Source organism: Danio aesculapii, chromosome 5 (assembly GCF_903798145.1).
Source record: "Danio aesculapii chromosome 5, fDanAes4.1, whole genome shotgun sequence".
NCBI classification, from domain to species: domain Eukaryota; kingdom Metazoa; phylum Chordata; class Actinopteri; order Cypriniformes; family Danionidae; genus Danio; species Danio aesculapii.
Window position 1 is genome coordinate 37,370,209 of NC_079439.1, and position 18,782 is coordinate 37,388,990.

Sequence of the window (18,782 nt, forward strand, 5' to 3'; positions counted from 1 at the left end):
GCCCAGGACGCACTGGAATGGCGTGAGTCCGGTGGAGGGTTGCCGCAGTGAATTTTGGGCATATTCTGCCCAGCCCAAATACTGGCTTCCAGGAGTTCTGGTGACCACTGCAGAAGGTCCTCAGGAACCGTCCCACCTCCTGAATCTTCCTCTCTGTCTGCCCGTTGGTTTGGGGATGATATCCAGAAGAGAGGCTGACGGCCACACCTAGGAGCTTGAAGAAGGCTTTCCATAGACGTGAGATGAACTGTGGACCTCTGTCCGACACAATATCTTCTGGAATACCAAATGACCTGAAGACTTGATTAAAGATATTGTCGGCAGTTTCAAAGGCTGTGGGAAGACCTTTCAGAGGGATTAGTTTGACAAACTTTGAGAATCTATCTACTATGACTAGAATACAGGTATTACCTTCTGACGAAGGGAGGTCAGTGATAAAGTCCACTCCTAGGTGTGACCAGGGACGGTTCGGAATCGGCAAGGGATGGAGCTTTCCAGCGGGTAGATGACGTGGGCTCTTGGATTGGGCACAGTCCTTACAGCCCTGAACATATTGCCTCACATCCCTTGCCATGTTTGGCCACCAGAATCGTTGGGATACTAGCGAGAGAGTATTGTTGATCCCTGGATGTCCAGTGCCTAGCGAGGTATGTAAGGAGTGGATCAGATCTACCCGGTGTTCAGGTGGTATGAACTGCCGATGAGGAGGGCATCCCGGCGGAGCAGGGGCTTCCGGAGTGGCAACGACTGGAGGAGCGTTCCAGGTGATCGGACAAATGGAGATGTGTTCGGGAAGAATCTTCGTTGGGAGTTCTTCATGATCGTGATGCTCGTGTAAACGAGAGAGAGCGTCTGCTCTTAGATTCTTGGGTCCTGGACGATAGGAAATGGAGAAATCAAAACGTGAGAAGAAAAGTGACCATCTGGCTTGACGTGGACATAGTCTCTTGGCCTCTTTGATGTATTGGAGGTTTTTGTGATCTGTGATCACCTGGAACGGATGTTTGGCTCCCTCCAACCAGTGACGCCACTCCTCCAAGGCTAGCTTGATTGCTAGAAGCTCCCTGTCTCCTATGCTGTAATTCTGCTCCGCCGGGCTCAACTTCCGAGAGAAATAGGCACAGGGATGCAGTCGGGGCGGTGTATCATGATGTTGAGATAATACTGCCCCGACGCCGGTGGTGGATGCGTCCACTTCCACCACGAAAGGAAGATTTGGGTCAGGATGAGTCAGGAGTGGGGCCCTTGTGAACTCCTTCTTAAGAAGGCGGAAGGCTGCGGCTGCTTCTTTGGTCCACTCCAGTCCTTTGGGTTTACCCTTGAGGAGATTAGTGAGAGGTGATGTAATCCTGCTGTAGTCCTTGATAAACCGTCTATAAAAGTTAGCAAACCCAAGAAACCTCTGGAGCTCCTTAATGGAAGTGGGTTCTGACCAGGATAGAACAGCCTCAATTTTCTTCCCATCCATACGTATACCGGTTTGGTCAATGATGTATCCCAAGAAATGAATCGACTTCTGGTGGAATGAGCATTTCTCCGCTTTGAGGTAGAGGTGATGTTCTCTCAATGTGTGTAGGACCTCCGCAACGTGTTGGCGATGTTCGGCCTCACTCCGGGAGTAAATGAGGATGTCATCTATGTACACTATTACACAGTGGTGAAGAAACTCCCGGAGGACTTCATGAATGAAGTTTTGGAATACGGAGGGGGCGTTGACCAGACCGTAAGGCATGACCTCATATTCATAGTGGCCAGTAGGGGTCACGAATGCTGTCTTCCATTGGTCCCCCTCACGTATTCTTATCAGATTATACGCGCTGCGGAGGTCCAATTTAGTGAAGACTTTAGCTTCTCGGAGCTGTTCCAAAGCGGCTGGTACCAGAGGAAGGGGATATCGGTATTTTACTGTACCGTTATTTAGGACCCTGTAGTCGATGCATGGACGCAGCCCTCCGTCCTTCTTGGCCACAAAGAAGAAGCTTGAGGCGGCTGGTGATTTTGAGTGACGTATGTACCCCTGACTCAGAGCTTCCCTTATGTAATCTTCCATTGCCTGATTCTCTGGAAGCGAGAGCGGGTAGATCCTACCTCTTGGCAACTGGGCATCTGGAACTAGGTCGATCGCGCAGTCCCATGGCCGATGCGGCGGTAGCTGGGAAGCTCTCTTGGGGCAGAAGACATCATGAAAGGAGCTGTACTCCTTAGGAATGTGGATAGACTGCTTCTCAGGAGGGCTCTCGACCGATGTTGCAAACAAAGAAATGGGGTTTCCGACCTTGAAGAGGGAGATTTGGAAAACAGGCAGGTGTACATCCAGATCCCCATTTCTTTATCTCTCCTGTGCCCCAAGAGATGATGGGATCGTGCTTCACCAGCCACGGGCGCCCTAGAATGATGTCCATATTTGCACCCTCCAGAACCAGAAATTGAATCCTCTCTTGATGTAACAACCCCACTTGAAGAAGGATGTCTTCGCATTGTCGATGGATACGGGTCGAAGATCGAGTGCACTGGGTTATCGGTTGTATCTGGTATATATGCGAGGACGCCTCAGTACGGAGGTGGAGTTGACGACAGAGGGATTGGGAGATGAAGTTCCCTGCTGACCCGGAGTCGATGAGGGCTGTGACAAGGAGAGAAATAGAGGCAGTAGTTATTTGTACGGTGGTAGTAAGTGGTTTACATTGTTCAATATTCGTACTGAATACACTCACTGAAGTCCGAATGGGACGAAGGGGACACTCCATACGGGTGTGTCCACTGACACCGCAGTATAGACACAGACCCCGGGTCAGCCTCCTCTGTCGTTCCGCTGATGTCAGTCTTCCAGACTCTATTATCATGGGTTCTGGTTCTGGAGAGGCTGTTGACTCAGGCGATTGGAGGAGTGCAGACGAGGGGGTGATGGTGTCCTGTTGATAGGAACGGAGACGATCGGAACATCGGAGAGAATGTTGGATGAATCTCTCCAGACCCATTGTATCATCTAATGTGGCCAGTTGGATTCGGAGAGTGGGTTCCAAGCCGAGCCGGTACGTGGTCAACAACGATCTCTCATTCCATCCACTTGCAGCTGCTAGAGTGCGAAACCGGAGAGCATATTCCTGTGTAGATAGAGTACCTTGCTTTAGATGATACAGCTGCTCTCCAGCGGCTACTTCCCCATCAGAACGTCCAAACACCTCTTTGAAATACTCCGTGAAGGTAGTGATGGAATTCATGACCGGCCCGGCTTGGTTCCAGATCGTCTCAGCCCATTTAAGTGCAGGTCCAGAGAGTAGAGATACGATGTAGGCGATCTTCGACTTATCTGTGGGATATAGAGAAGGTTGCATTTCGAATATGAGGGAACATTGTAACAGAAAACCATTGCACTCCCCCGCTCCGCCTGAGTAGGGCGCTGGTCGGGCCATGGGACTGGAAGGAAGGGCCGAAGAAGAAACTGTGGAGGCGGAAGTGCTCGGTGCTGGTGGTGCGTTGGAAAGTGGAGCTGGTGGCTGTAGAATCCGCTTCAACTGGTCCACCAGCTCTTGAAGGTGATCGGGGGTGCTCATGTTGTCGTCGTTATGGGTCCGGGCTTCTGTTATGAAGCGGACAGGAGACAGAGGTAAGGAAACGTTAGGGTGTTTATTAAATGACAACAAGGAGCACATGAAGGATAGCCAGGAGGATCAGGAATGATGTTGGGGTCTTTTCCTCCGTGGCTGGGTAACAGGAATACACGAGGATGGACAGCACACACCAGATACAGCTGACAGAGGATGACACAGACTTGGAAGGACTGGAAGACAGGACGATTCGGGAGGACCAGGAAGACTAGGAGGAATACAAAGAGAACAGGTAAGTAAATCGTTTGTTTTAGCTGAGGATGACTACGCTGAGTGGTCGCTCAGTTGTCCGCTTTCGTCGAGACGAGCCCGGACAATGAGCGACTGGAGTGCTGTGCTTTTATCTGGTGCTCGTGAATGTGATGCAGCTGTGTGCTCATTAGAAGTCAGGTGATGGTGATCTTCGTGAGTGGGGTTCGTGAGAGCCTGACCAATCCATGACAACTGAAGCCACTGTATTTTGTGAAAGTGTTTAAAACCCTAAGATCATTAATGATTGCAGTACAAAGAAAGATCTCCCAAAACATGACACTTTCTCCATCAATCACTGACTTCTTTAAACACTAAAGCTTCCCAGTTTTTACAACACCCCACTCCATCATACTAAACAGTGTTTTATTTATTTATTTATTTATGTATCTTTTTAATTAAAAAAAAAAAGTGTATTCAAAAATACAACAGCAAGCGACTAATCTCTCAGAAGGAGAGTCCTACAGGTGTTCGTGTGGGTACTGTGATCATTTTAATCCGTTTCGGTGTCTCGCAGTTTGTGTGCGTCCAAGCCCTGGTATTGTTAAATAAAGCTGACATATGGCTCCTCAACACACTATTACTCTCAAATACTCCACCGAGCTCCACATCACACTGCCGAGCACGGATATCAGTCTGGTTCGACTCTTCTCATGGGCCCGGGAGAGCTGCCAAGCAGACCGCAGTGAGATACTCGTCCCGGACGCTCGGATTATAATGCGGCCTCGCTGCTGCTGTCCCGCGGCTCCTCTAGTCAGAGCCCGTCACATTGTTTGCCCTGCTGGCATTTAATTAAAAATCAGGTAGTAATTGAAGTTGTGAAAGGGTTCCCTGCAGTCCCGAGCGCACTGAAATGCAGATGTGTGTTTATCGCAGTGTCTGACGTAAGTCATCAAAGTAAAGACGGTGTGTGAGGGAGAGATCTGTTGAACTTCCTATATGTCAAGCTTTTTGATTGTTTGTGTGCTTATTTTAAAGAAAGTCCTTAAGTTCAATTTGACTGGTGCCAGCTGTTGTTAGACATAAGGGGCGGCATTGAGCCAAAATTATTTTTGAAATTATCCTTATTAATTGTTTACCTTTAATAGGACAGTAGAGATTACAGATGGGAAAGTGTGGGGAGCAGAGAGAGGGAAAAGATTGGCATTGGACCTTGAGGTGGGAATCAAACTCAGGTCGCTGTGAACACCATGCCATGTGTCTTTACACTAACCACTACACCATTGGTAAAATACACTGTATTAAAATGATGATGATGGTCCAGCACGGGGAGACGGTGCAAAAAAAAAAAAAAAGTCCTCTAGTAAAAGCATTGAGACACGATTTATTTTATGCACGTGTACTAATTTAGAGTGGCAATCCCAGAATAAAGACATTATAGGTTAGTCACGTCTGGCATCTTTTACACGTGCAAGTTTGTTATTCTCTATGTGCAACCGAAACAATGCTGCTGAAAGCAAACTTAGGCATGCGCGCAGAAAACCATTTCCGCGCACTTCACACGCACCACTTGCCGTTGTTTGCAAACCGCGTGAAACCGGAGTAACAGTCTTGTCCAGAGGTGTCGGCACCAAGTGGACAAAACTAAAGTTTATGTAATATGATGATGTTACTTTCACTATAGCATTGCTATAATTCTGATTGTAATAATTGTATAATACCAATATCGACAATGATAAATATAAATAAATTGTTATATTTATTAAAAATAAATATAACAATATAAATTGGTGAAGGGAGAGGGGTGTTTGTTGTGGTTCGCCCAGGGCAGACATTTAAACTAGAATTGCCAATGGTTATAAATAATTTTAGACATGCCACTTTTTATTCAAAGGTAAATAAGAACTGAGAAAAAAATACTCTTGTTATTGAAAATTTGGTATTATTAAACATCTAATAAGACCATTAAATCCTATAGGCTACACTACAGCCTGTTCTTTTAACTAACAGTACTTTTACAGTTATGTGGCTTTATGACATTTTGACTCAGACATTTGCAAAGATATATAGAAATTCATAGTTGAAACTGAATTGTATGCTTTCATATCATTTGAAAAAAAAAGTCAGTTAATTTAATTACACTTTATCAGATTGAATGACATACAGTAGCAGCTCCATATCCTTTGATGTCTGAATAGCGGCGAAGCCTGGAGAAATGATCTCAACATGCCCTCTAGTGGCCATCATGATAAAACAACATGAACGGGATTAGCTGTAGTCCAGCGATTAGCCGGATTTCTGTGCAGTCAGTCACTGTAGAAAGGTAAAACCTTTTAATAAATTCCTGTCTTAGTTCTCTATTTTATTAAGTTTAACGTTTGGATAAAGCCGAAGGGAGCTCATATGGCTAGAAGTTTGTAATGACAGCACATTGTTCAGTTTGATTTAAACTGATTCATACATAATTAGTAGCTAAATAATAAAAGCAAAGGAGAAAGGGAAATATGCATGCTATTATTTAAGTGAGAAGCAAATTTACAAATACCTGGAGAAAGCTTGCTGTTAGCATTCACATTGAATTAGTTCGCAAAAAAACTTCAATTTCAAGCTTCAATAAAAATCTTAAACTAGTACTTTTTAATGGTGTGTCGTGTGTTTGGGACATATTCCATTTGTTTTTATTGGTTTTAACATGGCACCAATAGACGGCTAGTAATAACAGAGACCCAAATGACCATTAGTTTCCACTAAAACTAATAATTTTTCATTATATCCATTAAATTATTTCAAATTCTGGGAGTGACGCCATAAAAATGCATTTTGAAATCAGATGGTGTGGTTATGGCCTCGTGAAAGTTTAATCTCACCTTGAAGATCAAATACACAGACACATTCTGTTTCAAAGATCGATTATTAATAGATTACGATGTATAAAACAAGACCACCTTTGCCACCTGACTCATTCACAATATATCAAACATGGCAAGCTGTTTTAGCATTTATTCTGTAAATCATACTAGTAAACTTGTCTATTTTTATGCTACTAGTACCTTTTTAGATATTTTCCATTTATAATCTTTCTTTTTTTTTTAGCTACAAGCTGTTTTTCTTTAGGTTTTTACTTTTTTTTTACTGATTTCACACCAAGGGTAAATGTAATTTTTCACATGATTCAAAGATTAAATATAAAGTCAATATAAAGTTTAGATGTAATGAACACAGGTGGAGCGGTGGCGCAGTGGGTAGCACAATCACATCACAGCAAGAAGGTCACTGGTTCGAGCGACGGCTGGGTCAGTTGGCATTTCTGTGTTGAGTTTGCATGTTCTCCCCGTGTTCATGTGGGTTTCCAGGTGCTCTGTTTTTTCTCACAAGTCCAAAGACATGTGTGTTATAGGTATAGGTGGCATAGGCTAAATTGTCCGTAGTGTAAGAGTGTGTATGGATGTTTCCCAGTGGTGAGTTGCAGCTGGAAGGACATGCAGTGCATAAAACATATGCTGGATAAGTTGGTGGTTCATTCCGCTGTGGCGACACCAAATTAATAAAGGCACTAAGCCGAAAAGAAAATGAATGGATGTAATGAATACACTGTTAACAATTTCCAATAGAATCAACAGTAACTGACTGGCAGCCGTTCGTAACATTTACTGCACCATTTATCTTGCTGTATCTACAGCATTGTATCTTCTGTAAGATTTACAGTAACTTTCACAATGCAACTTACTAAAATACAGTAACATACTGCATATTTGTCCTAAAAAAAATTGCATGACATGAAAAAAACATCCTTCAAATAATCAAGAGCAGTATTTCACAACCTTTTTTTAAATTGTAGCCAACAAACCCAAACTAATATTTTTTTTGCAGGCCACTGCAGTGTTTGAATTAACCTGCTATTTGTGGCGGGTTGGTACCTTAATTAAGTTAACTGTCTTTATTGAATATCGCGAACATGCAGAGACATTTTGAGGGGTTGGGACTCAAGGAGAAGATGGCACATATCCTATTTATTTAATAAGTAAAATACATTTAAGGATAGTTCACTCAAAAATTCACCTTATACTTACCCTTTAGTGGTTCAGGACTGATAGCCACAGACGTAAATAGTACGAAAAAACATTGCTTCGGAAGTAAATGGCTACTGGTAGCCAACATTCTTTAAAATATCTTCTTTTTTGTTTTTGGGATTGATGGAGTAACTAGGATAAGAAGTTTGGAGAAACTCCCATTAACACACTCTGACAGCTTTTTTTTGTTGTTGTTTTAAGTATTCATAAACTTACATAAACTTTAGCTATCTTATTACATGAGTGAGTCATGGATGGCTCAATCACTTGCTGCTTCTTGAGTGTAAGGGCCTTAATAAGACATCCTTGTTACTTCTGTGAGTTAGATCAATAAACATTTTGCAGAATACATTTTGCAAGTATTCTATACTTGATTTTACGCCCTACACTTAAAAAAGTGTTGCATGCAAAACTGTTGCAAACAATTTATTTGTGTTGAATTTAAACAAACAAATTAAATTGAGCAATGTTCAACTTAATTTGTTTGTTTAAATTCCGCCCAAATAAATTGTTTACAACCACTTAACGTAAAAAAATTGAGTAAATCCAAGGAATCATCTTTGAATAATTTTTTTCAGTGTATCTACAATCACCAATCAAATCTTGTCCTGATCGCATTGTGAACTGAGAGTGCAGGTTAGACAAGACTCTAGGTTAGACAAGCAGTCAAATCTTGCAGAGAATTGGAGCACTACCTGTTGACAGCCATTGTTCAGCAAAAAAATATGTTTTGAATTAGTGGGTTGTTATTGAACCAGCGAAATTCAATAGTGACCACTAAGGAAAAACGTATATTTATTTCTTGTTGTTTAATTATATACCAACAATTAATTTTATTATGCTTCAAATCATATATATTCGCTTGGAATTAGCATTAAGGCAGTTTTATTTTTATTTTTTAAACATACAATAGATACCTGTACTTATTCATTAATGACTATTTTATTGTTATAACAAAGTTTTGCGCAATGGATTTCTCTCTGGACCTTTCACCAAGATATCAAACTATTACATACAAATATACAGTTGAAGTCAGAATTATTACAGTAATCTAGCCTTGAAGTCATAAAAGCATGAACTAGCTTTTCTGCATCTGAGATGGATAGCATACTTCGTAACTTAGCGATATTTCTCAGATGAAAGAAGGCAGTTTTTGTGACATGGGATATATGATTTTCAAAAGTTAAGTTGCTGTCTAATATGACACCCAGGTCTTTTATAGTAGAGCTAACGCTAACTTTGTATCCCTCTAGTTGTAGGTTGAGTTGTGAGATCTGCTGTGTACAGGATTTAGGCCTAATAAGTAATAATTCTGTTTTGTCTGAGTTTAAGAGAAGATAATTGTTTGTCATCCAGTCTTTAACATCTTTAATACACTCAGTTAGCTTAGACAGTTTAGACGTCTCATCAAGTTTAGTTGAAATATTTAATTGAGTATCATCTGCATAGCAGCGAAAGCTGATCCCATGTCTTCTAATAATGTCTCCCAGGGGTAGCATGTATATTGTAAACAGCAAAAGGCCTAAAACTAATCCTTGAGGCACCACATACTTTACTGGCCTGACTTGTGAAAGCTTTCCATTAACATTCACAAACTGCTTCAGCTAAGTATGACGTAAACCATTGTAGGGCCTGTCCCTGGACACCTGTAGAATATAAGTGATTTATGAGGATATTGTGGTCGATGGTGTCAAACGCGGCACTAAGATCAAGTAAAACTAATAGCGAGATGCACCCTTGATCAGCAGCTAAGAGTAAATCATTGGTAAATAAATGAAAGATTTGAAATAGGCCAATAATTAGCTAAGTTGCTGGGGTTCAGTTGTGGTTTCTTAATAATAGGCTTAATAACAGCTAGTTTGTAAGGATTTGGAACATGGCCTAAAGATAAAAAACAGTTGATAACGTTAAGAAGAGGTTCTCCTATTACAGGTAGCAATTCTTTCAGTAATTTTGTTGGAATTGGGTCCAACATACACATAGCTGCTTTAGAACTATTGAAAACTTTATCTAGCTCTTCCTGTTCTATGATTTTGAAGCACTGTAGGTTATTTTGATTCAGTGGAATGTTTACTGGATCTGAAGTATAAGGTGGTGCAAAAAGTTTAACATCTTCTATTTTCTGTCTGAAGCCTTCTATTTTATCATTGATAAAATTCATGAAATCATCACTACTAATTTGCGGTGGAATATTTTTTTCCAAAGATGACCGATTATTTGTTAATTTAGCAATGGTGTTAAATAAAAATCTAGGAATGTTATGATTATTTTCTAGCAGTTTGCGGAGGTGTTCAGCCCTGGCAGATTTTAGGGCCCTCCTATAGCTGGAAATACTGTCTTTGTGCGCAATTCTAAAGACCCTTTAAATTAGTTTTTTTTCCATTTACTACATCAACTGGTTACTACATCAAGGTCATTTGCGTTTGAGGGTGCATTTCGAAATAGAGAAAGATCAGGTAAGTTATTTGTGAATTCATATGGACGGTGGACAGAACGATAATTCTACGAGGGTGATATATCGTTGCGGATCTGCTAATCTCAGGTAAACACAGCTAATATAGTAAGAGGAAGTGGTCTGTGTGGTACTTTGTGGTATAATATCTACATCAATGACCTCAATTCCATAAGACAGAATTAGATCTAATGTATGCTTTAAGCGATAGGTTGGACCGACAACATTTTGCTTTATCCCAAGTGAATGTAGTAAATCCATAAACGCGAGCCCTAATGTATCGTTAGCATCATCTATGTGGATGTTAAAGTCTCCTACAATTAGTACTTTATCAGTTTTAACTAGTAAGTCAGAAATAAAATCAGAAAACTCTTTAAGAAAATTGACATAGGGTCATGAGGGTCTATATCTTGTATGGTGATTAAAGCGAGAGATAACATAGGTTTTTGTATAATATTCGGAAGCATAACATTAAGTGCTAATACTTCAAAGGAGTTAAACATCAGTCCGTTTCTCTGATTAACATTAAGAATATCACTAAAGATTGATGCAACTCCACCACCACGTTCAGTTTGACGAGCCTCATTAATTAAGAATACCGGAGGAGTTGTTTCATTTAAATTAATATAGTCATTTTGTTTCAGCCAGGTTTCTGTGAGAAAGAGTGCATTAAGATTGTTATCTGTTATTATTTCATTTATGATAAGTGCTTTACGTGCTAGTGACCTGATGTTTAGGAGACCAAGCTTTATGAAATTTATATCTTCACTTTTTAGCGTTTTTTTTTTTTTGTTTGATTCTTAATAGAGTTTTCTAGAGCACACAGTTAGTTTATTTCTTGATCTAATAATACGAGGAACAGGCATAGTCTCTGTGGGTTAGCCAGACAAGCATTACTGTGATTTAAGTGGGACGAACAAGAGTCTATATGGCTAAAATGTTGATTTTGTGAATTTTCATTCACTAGTCAGACAGAACGTGTCCTGGAGGTGTTGTCCGACAGGGGTTCAGCTCCAGCTTGACTGGGGTGCAGGAAAAACCTAGGACGCTCCCAAAAAAGATTCCAGTTATTGGCAAAGAGCAATTTCTGTTCTTTACACCATGTTAATAGTCATTCATTCTGAGCAAAAAGTCTACTGAACCTTTCATTTCCTCTGCGGTAGGTGGGAAGTGGTCCAAATATGATGATATGCGTGGCGGGCGAGGTGCGTCGAACCGTCTCGATCAGGCTCCTGAAGTCCCTCTTCAAGATCTCCGTCTGCCGCAGCCCGGTGTCGTTTGTCCCCACGTGGAGGACGACAGCACCGATGCTCTCGCCAGCGCTCAGGATAGTGAGGAACTGGGCAGAAATATTCTTAACCCGAGCACCAGGTAAGCAGTGAGTGTGTACGTTGTTACCTTTAGTGGAAGGATGTGCGGATGTGGCGAACAACAGAGTCACCGATGATAGCCACATTGCGACCCGTCTCGTGGAGAGAGGAGAATTGGTTATACGTGGAGATCTCAAACACAGGAGGAGGAGACGTTCTACTCCGAGACCTGGTAAGCACCTTACACGGCTGCACCCAGGAGCCGTGGTAGACAGGTGCAGGCATGAATGACACCTGGACGAACCACGTCCTCAGTGCGCTGGGCCTGGACAGAGAAACACGTGGGGTTGAGGTAGAGTGTTGAGATTGTATCGCACACTTACCTCAGTTGAGCGAGCCACAGTGCGGGGCACACCGAGCAAAGCCGACTGTTCCCCGAGCTGCGCTCGCTTCATCTCCAGATCGCGAATCTGGCATTCAACTGCTTCCAGCTACAACTCCAACGCCTCCATCGTTGCTTCTCCTGCACTCAAGGACAGACACACAAGCGACATTGTACAGGGGGTGAAGAGCAAAGTCAGTAAGTGAGAAAATGAGTGATTGAAAGAAATCGGTAGCTTTAGCTGACTAGCGGTGCTAGCAGGCCAAAGCTAAAAACAACAAGCGGATGCTCGAGAGACAGAACGTTTTAAAGTAGATTTGTTTGTATAAATACTTAGCGAATGTGGAGGTAATTTAGGATAAAAATGTAAATTGAGAATCTCCACAACAAAGCTCCAAACACACGCAGCAAGGCTACCGTAACAGCGACAGTGACGTCCTATATGTGTGCGTGTGCGTGTGTGTGTGTGTGTGTGTGTGTGTGTTTCATTCATCAAATGTCAAAACGGCTTGCCATACCAATGACCTGCAGACACAAAACATAACCTCTCTGTCTGTCTGAATGCAAGTAAACTTTCAGACTGCTTGTTCTCCCTCAAACACAGGTGTAGCAGAATTGATTTGTGCTCTGTGTGTGGGATTGTTGTTTTTATTTGCTCATTTCTAATGCACATTGCTATACCTTAACTTATACATTGTAAGTTTTCAGTTGAAAACAAACTTTTTATATATATACCACAAACAAAAACACAGGATGATTTGTACTGCTTATTCTTTAGTAGCACCTTTTAAAAGGATACTACTCCCACACTTACAAAAATTTGTCATGGTTATATATATAAATGTAACCAAGCCTCAAAAAAGACATTGTTATTTTGGTTAAACCATTGTAACCCCACATTACATTACATTACAACCACATCATTGTTTTATGACACTAACCATAGTTTAATCATGACATTTTAGTAAATATGTGGTTATACAAATAATAATAATCAATGTGTCGAAATGGTTAGTGCGGTTTTACTATAATAAAACCATAGTTAATTTTTATAAGGGACATTCAGTTCTCTAAGGTTTGATTAGGAACATTGGGAACAGCCAATCCATGTCTCTGTGCACCAGACAAACTAGAAAGACAGACATTTGCAAGCAATGAAAATTTAAGATACATTTTTAAAACTCACACAAATATTTCTCTCAGTGCCTGTGCTAAATAAGATGAGTGATTTACTTATAATGGATTCTTTTCATTTGCACGTTTCATTATTAGCTGTAATGAGCATTGGAAAATCATTGAGCAATAAGTTGTCTCATGTTCATGAGCAAGTGACTCAAATGTAGTTTTTGCATGATTTGTATCGACAATGCTAACTGTTAAAGAAATCGGTAGAATGTTAAAGAAGATTTTTAGCTGAATCTATATTCCTTGGAGATTCATGAAAAGCAACCCATTCAGAGTACCAAAATATTGATACGAATAAATGCTTACTCTTTAGTGTATGTGATGAATCTGCTTGGGTCAGCCCAACAAAGTCCCCATTTTACTTGACCCTTACCAGTCCCATCTGGGGTGTCAATAATGTGTCGCGTCAAATCATCCCTTAAGTTAAAACAAAAAATTCAAGCCAAGGAGTTCCAGGTGTAAATGTCCTTGAATAAAGTATCAGCTCACATCTCCTTGAGAAAATATATGCCTACTCAGGCTATGTCTTAGTCCTATAAGTGTATTAACATTAATGAATTGTTGCTATAAGGTAAGATAAGCAGCGTGCTTGGTGTATTTATTTTTTTTTACTACAGGTAATGTGTTTGTAGACCCTTCAGTGACATCAAAACCAAATTCATTTAGGCTGTTTTCACAGAACATAGTTGCAGTGGCTGTTGAAATGCCAGTTTGACTAACTCTAAATGCATTCCTTTACTTGAGTTATTTTTTTCTTTGTTTATTGTTATAAGAAGGATGTGAATGTTCTCTGCACTATTGTCAGTGAAGACAATTTAGGAATGCAGCACACAGAGACAAGGTGTCTTAATGCATCAGTTCCTTTTGTGAGTTTCATTTCAATTTCTCTTTGTGAAGATCTCGTCCATCTGTTTGTTATCGAATCCTTGCTGAATAGTTATCAAACCAAGAAAGTCCACAGAAGATTGATGGCTTTTAATGTTTGATAGGTTTTCCAGACTTTCCAAGGCAGTCAGCTCCAATAAGTTTCATCAATTATAAACACACAAGCGCTTTATGTAACTTTTATTACATGGCTGTCAGGAATACTTGATTCTGATTTGTCAGTCATGACATGCCAAGGTATGTTATTCTGACATAACAACCACTGAAGAACATAGGCTCATATGGGAATTTCAAATCATCTTGACCATCGTTGATCCATGTTTTTGCAGAATAAAGCCTGTCAAACGTATTGGCAGCCCAACGCAAAACATTGCTATGAGCCATGATTATTTTGCTTCAGTACTTTTTCTGAGAAATACACAGTAAAATTTGTGGTTTCCAAAGACATGTGGTACCTGTGAATTGAATAAGCTAAATTGGCCATAGTGTATATGTGAGTGTGTGCAAGAGTGTGTGGTTGTTTCCCAGTGTTGAGTTGCAGCCGAAAAGGACTAAGCCGAAAAGAAAATAAATAAATGAACGAATGAGGGCCGCACAGTGGTGCAGTGGGTAGCACGATCACCTCACAGCAAGAAGGTTGCTGGTTCAAGACTTGGCTGGGGCAGTTGGCGTTTCTGTGTGGAGTTCGCACGTTCTCCCTGTGCTGGTGTGGGTTTCCTCCGGGTGCTCCGGTTTCCCCCACAAGTCCAAATAACATGCACTATAGGTGAATTGGTTAAGCTTAATTGTCTATGGTATGTGTGTGTGGATGTTTCCCAGTGATGGGTTGTGGCTGGATGGCCATCTGCTTTGTAAAACATATGCTGGATAAGTTGGCGGTTCATTCTGCTGTGGCGACCCCAGATTAATTAAGGGACTAAGCTAAAAAGAAAATGAATGAATGAATGAATAAATAAAAGTTGAAATATTTAAAAGTTAAGTTAAATTAGCATATGCTGACATAACTTATTGATAATATTTTTTACAGTATGATAAAATAAATGTTATAGTTCAAGCTTATATAGTGTAAACATCTGTTTATAAAGTATTTTGAATATACTTCTAAGTCAGGATAATAAAAAATTCACATGCTCCATACTGAATCCCATGAAGAAGCAGATATATTTCAGAAGTTCTAGAAGGCCACGGAGCCTTTTTTTTAGTATGATCTGTTAAAGAAGTTTTTATAATCGTACTGACACAACGAGCTTTGGGTGCAGCTCCACCTACTTGTTTAATGAGCCCCATGGTGCAGCTCCACCTCAGGGCTCAGTGAATCCCCTGCTAAGATGACACATCTGGGCTCAGTGGTCTCCACGGTGCATTGTGGGTTTAATATCACAGTTCCGCCTCTGGGCTCTGTATAGGTCTCAAGGTGCAGTTCTACGGTACCTCTGGGCTCAGTGGGTCCTGTGGTGCAGCTCTGCCTCAGGTTAAATAAGTCCTCTGGTACAGCTCTACTTCTAGGCCATGTGATGCAGCTCCACCTCTGGGCTCTGTAAGCCCTGGCCAATTTAAAATCTAGGGTAAGTTTTTCCATGAAAACCGACCCAAATTTCAATCTGTTCTGCACACATAGTTTAGTTTATGGCTTCAGGAGAGAGTACACAAGTTATTTATGTTTTTTTTTTTTTTTGCTTTCCCTAAGCACCCCAACTTATATTTGACGAATTAAATTATTTTTAAAATCTTTACAAAAAGATTATTGAGTTGTATAAACAGAATAATCTGATGACTTTATAATAGCTAAAAACATGCTCGATTTAATTTATTATCTATTAATCAACATTGATAATGCACACATATGGTGAACCATTTCTGACACTGATTACAATAGGATAGTCAAAACAATTAATCTATTGCTGTGAGCTGCGACAACACTATATTGTTTATCTGCATTCTGAGCAGTTTTGAGGAATTACTTGTTTTCAAATGACTTTTTTTACTTGTTTAATTTAAGCACAAAAGGCAGTGCTACATATTCTAGTTCAGATGTTAAATTTAGGAAGGACCCAGTTTCCTTAGATTTAAACAAAAAAACTGTGACAAAAAGACTGTAATTTAAAACTTTTTTATAATAAGACTTGTATATGACAATAATATGTTCATGGGTGCTTCTTCTGTTGCTTCACCATCGTAATAATAATAATAAAATATTAGCCTACAATCTGATAGTGGCAAAGTGTTATATATTAAAACGTGGCCTGATTAACACTCATCTTGGCCTCTGAGATAATCCTGATTGTTCCTCTTTTGTTTGCAAGTGTTGCAAGTGTTTTGTTGCAAGTGCTGACTGGATTACAAATATAACCTTATTATACTACTTTAGAGTTTGACTTCATGTATATTAAGAACCAGTGACACAGTGGCTCAGTGGTTAGCACTGTAGCCTCACAGCAAGAAGGTTGGTGGTTCAAGACCCTGCTGGGTCAGTTGGCATTTTTGTGTGAAGTTTGCATGTTCTCTCCGTGTTCACGTGGGTTTCCTCTGGGTTGTAAATTGGCTGTAGTGAGGAGTGTAAATGTGAGAGTGTGTATGGGTGTTTCCCAGTACTGGGTTGTAGCTAGAAGAGTATCTGTGTAAAACATATGCTGGATAAGTTGTCGATTAATTTTGCTGTGGTGACCCTGGATGAATAAAGGGACTAAGCCGAAGTAAAAGGAATAAATGAATATTAAGACCCAAAATCTACACCATTTATGACATTATGTTACTAGACTTTTGTGATTTATGTTTATTACATTATTTAACTGAAAGATCAGAGAGAGAGAATGTATATGAATTTATTACTGACACCTACATTTGTTTTAAGTTTATAAATGATCTCTTAAAGGAATCCAGTCTGAAAATGGATGACAAAAACCAATATTGATGACAATTTGTACAAAACAATAACCCGTGAATATTACTTTAAAATGGTTTATAACATGCTAATGTCTATTTATTTATGTAATTTGATTTTATTAAAATTTGAATGTTTATTGATCTGCATTTATGTTTAAAGTTAAATCTCAGCGATGTAGTTCATCTGGGTAATCACTAGGTGGCAGCGCCATTTCATTTGTTGCAGGTCGGTTTCAACAGGTAGCACGTGGAAAAACAAGTCGAAACATCGACGGAAAAAACATGAATAATGAACGTCTGAAGGTATATTTATAGGTCTTTTTTGTGTTTTTGTATTTTCTGTTTATTCAAAATGGAGAGGCTCTGTTGTGGCTGTTTGTGTGAGTAAGTTTTCCAGAACAAGGCAGGCCTAAACATAATACATTTAGAGGACACAGAGACGGGCCGAGTAATGGACAGCAAATTTATCCAAAGGACGAGAGGACAGACAATCCGGCTAAAGAGACAAACAACAATTGTGGCAGCAATCAAGATTATGTTTCTGTGTCTCTTATTTGAAGTAAGGCGTGTAAGATTAGCCAGTCTGCTTCCCTCCGAGTTTGTGTGTGTGTGTGTGTATGAAAGATGAAAGCCATAAACATTGCTCCTTTCATTTCTCAGATTTCATTTCTCAGTAACTGGACTTGATTAACGTTACACGAGCCAAATGAGAGAAAGAATATCCTCTGATCGCTGCTGTCTTCATTCATAAACGAGGAAGACAGTCTGTACTCAAATGGATGTGGCTCAGATCAACACTGCTGTATTCGGATTACGCTGAACGACCTTTACAGTGTTCTCCATCAAATCACTGGGCATCATGGCTGAAACTGGCACCGATGCCATCAAAATATATAGAGTCAGATGCATCATAGTCTCTGTTTCAGCGTCTGTCTGAATCTCTCCGCTAAAAATATTTCCTGGTTGTCTGACATTTGCAGCGATGTTGACCTTTCCTCTCACCCTCATCTCTCAGGCTATACCCTCCTCTTTCCCGTTTTCAGGAAGCTCATCCTGTCTCATCTTCATCATCCACATTTTCAGCCATGGTTTTTCTTTCACATCACACACACACACACACAGTACTTGAAAATTGATTTTTTTTTTTCTGTTACTTTTCCCACAACACTTTTCAAACAAAGCTGAGGTTTTAATTGGCACTGATGGTTTCATTGGAAGGGGAGAAACATTTAAAGGTTCTTTACAGTGGAAAATGCTTTGTTAATATTCTTCACATTAGGAAACAAATAACTATTTTAGAAACTGTTCACTGAAAGGTTCTTTCAAAACTTCATTGCGTATTGTTTTTATAATATTTAAAATGTCTACTGGTAAAAAATATTTTGGTATAAATGTAACTTTGAATTAGAGATGCTCATTTCGGTTAATTTTGCCAACCGGCAACCGCCTCTCATTAACAGAATATTAACCGTTAAGTGGTCAGATTCAGGGGTGCTTGCAGGCTTTTATTTTAAGGTAGGGCTGGGCGATATGGGCAAAAAATCACATCTCGGTATTTTTAGGAGGAATGTCGGTATACGATATATATATATTATTTTCCCATAAATGGTTACTGGAGAGTTAAAGCCTTTATTAAAACTTTAATAAACAATTTTTCAGCAAAATATAATTCAAACACAGGGGTTTCCCTCCCTGTTTACAAATAAACAGCTGCACAAAAAATAACAACGGCACAAAATCTTTGATAAATAAAATACAGTACAGATTTTTCTCTTGCTTAAAACCATCAGTTGCACAACATTTTAAATTATAAACAAA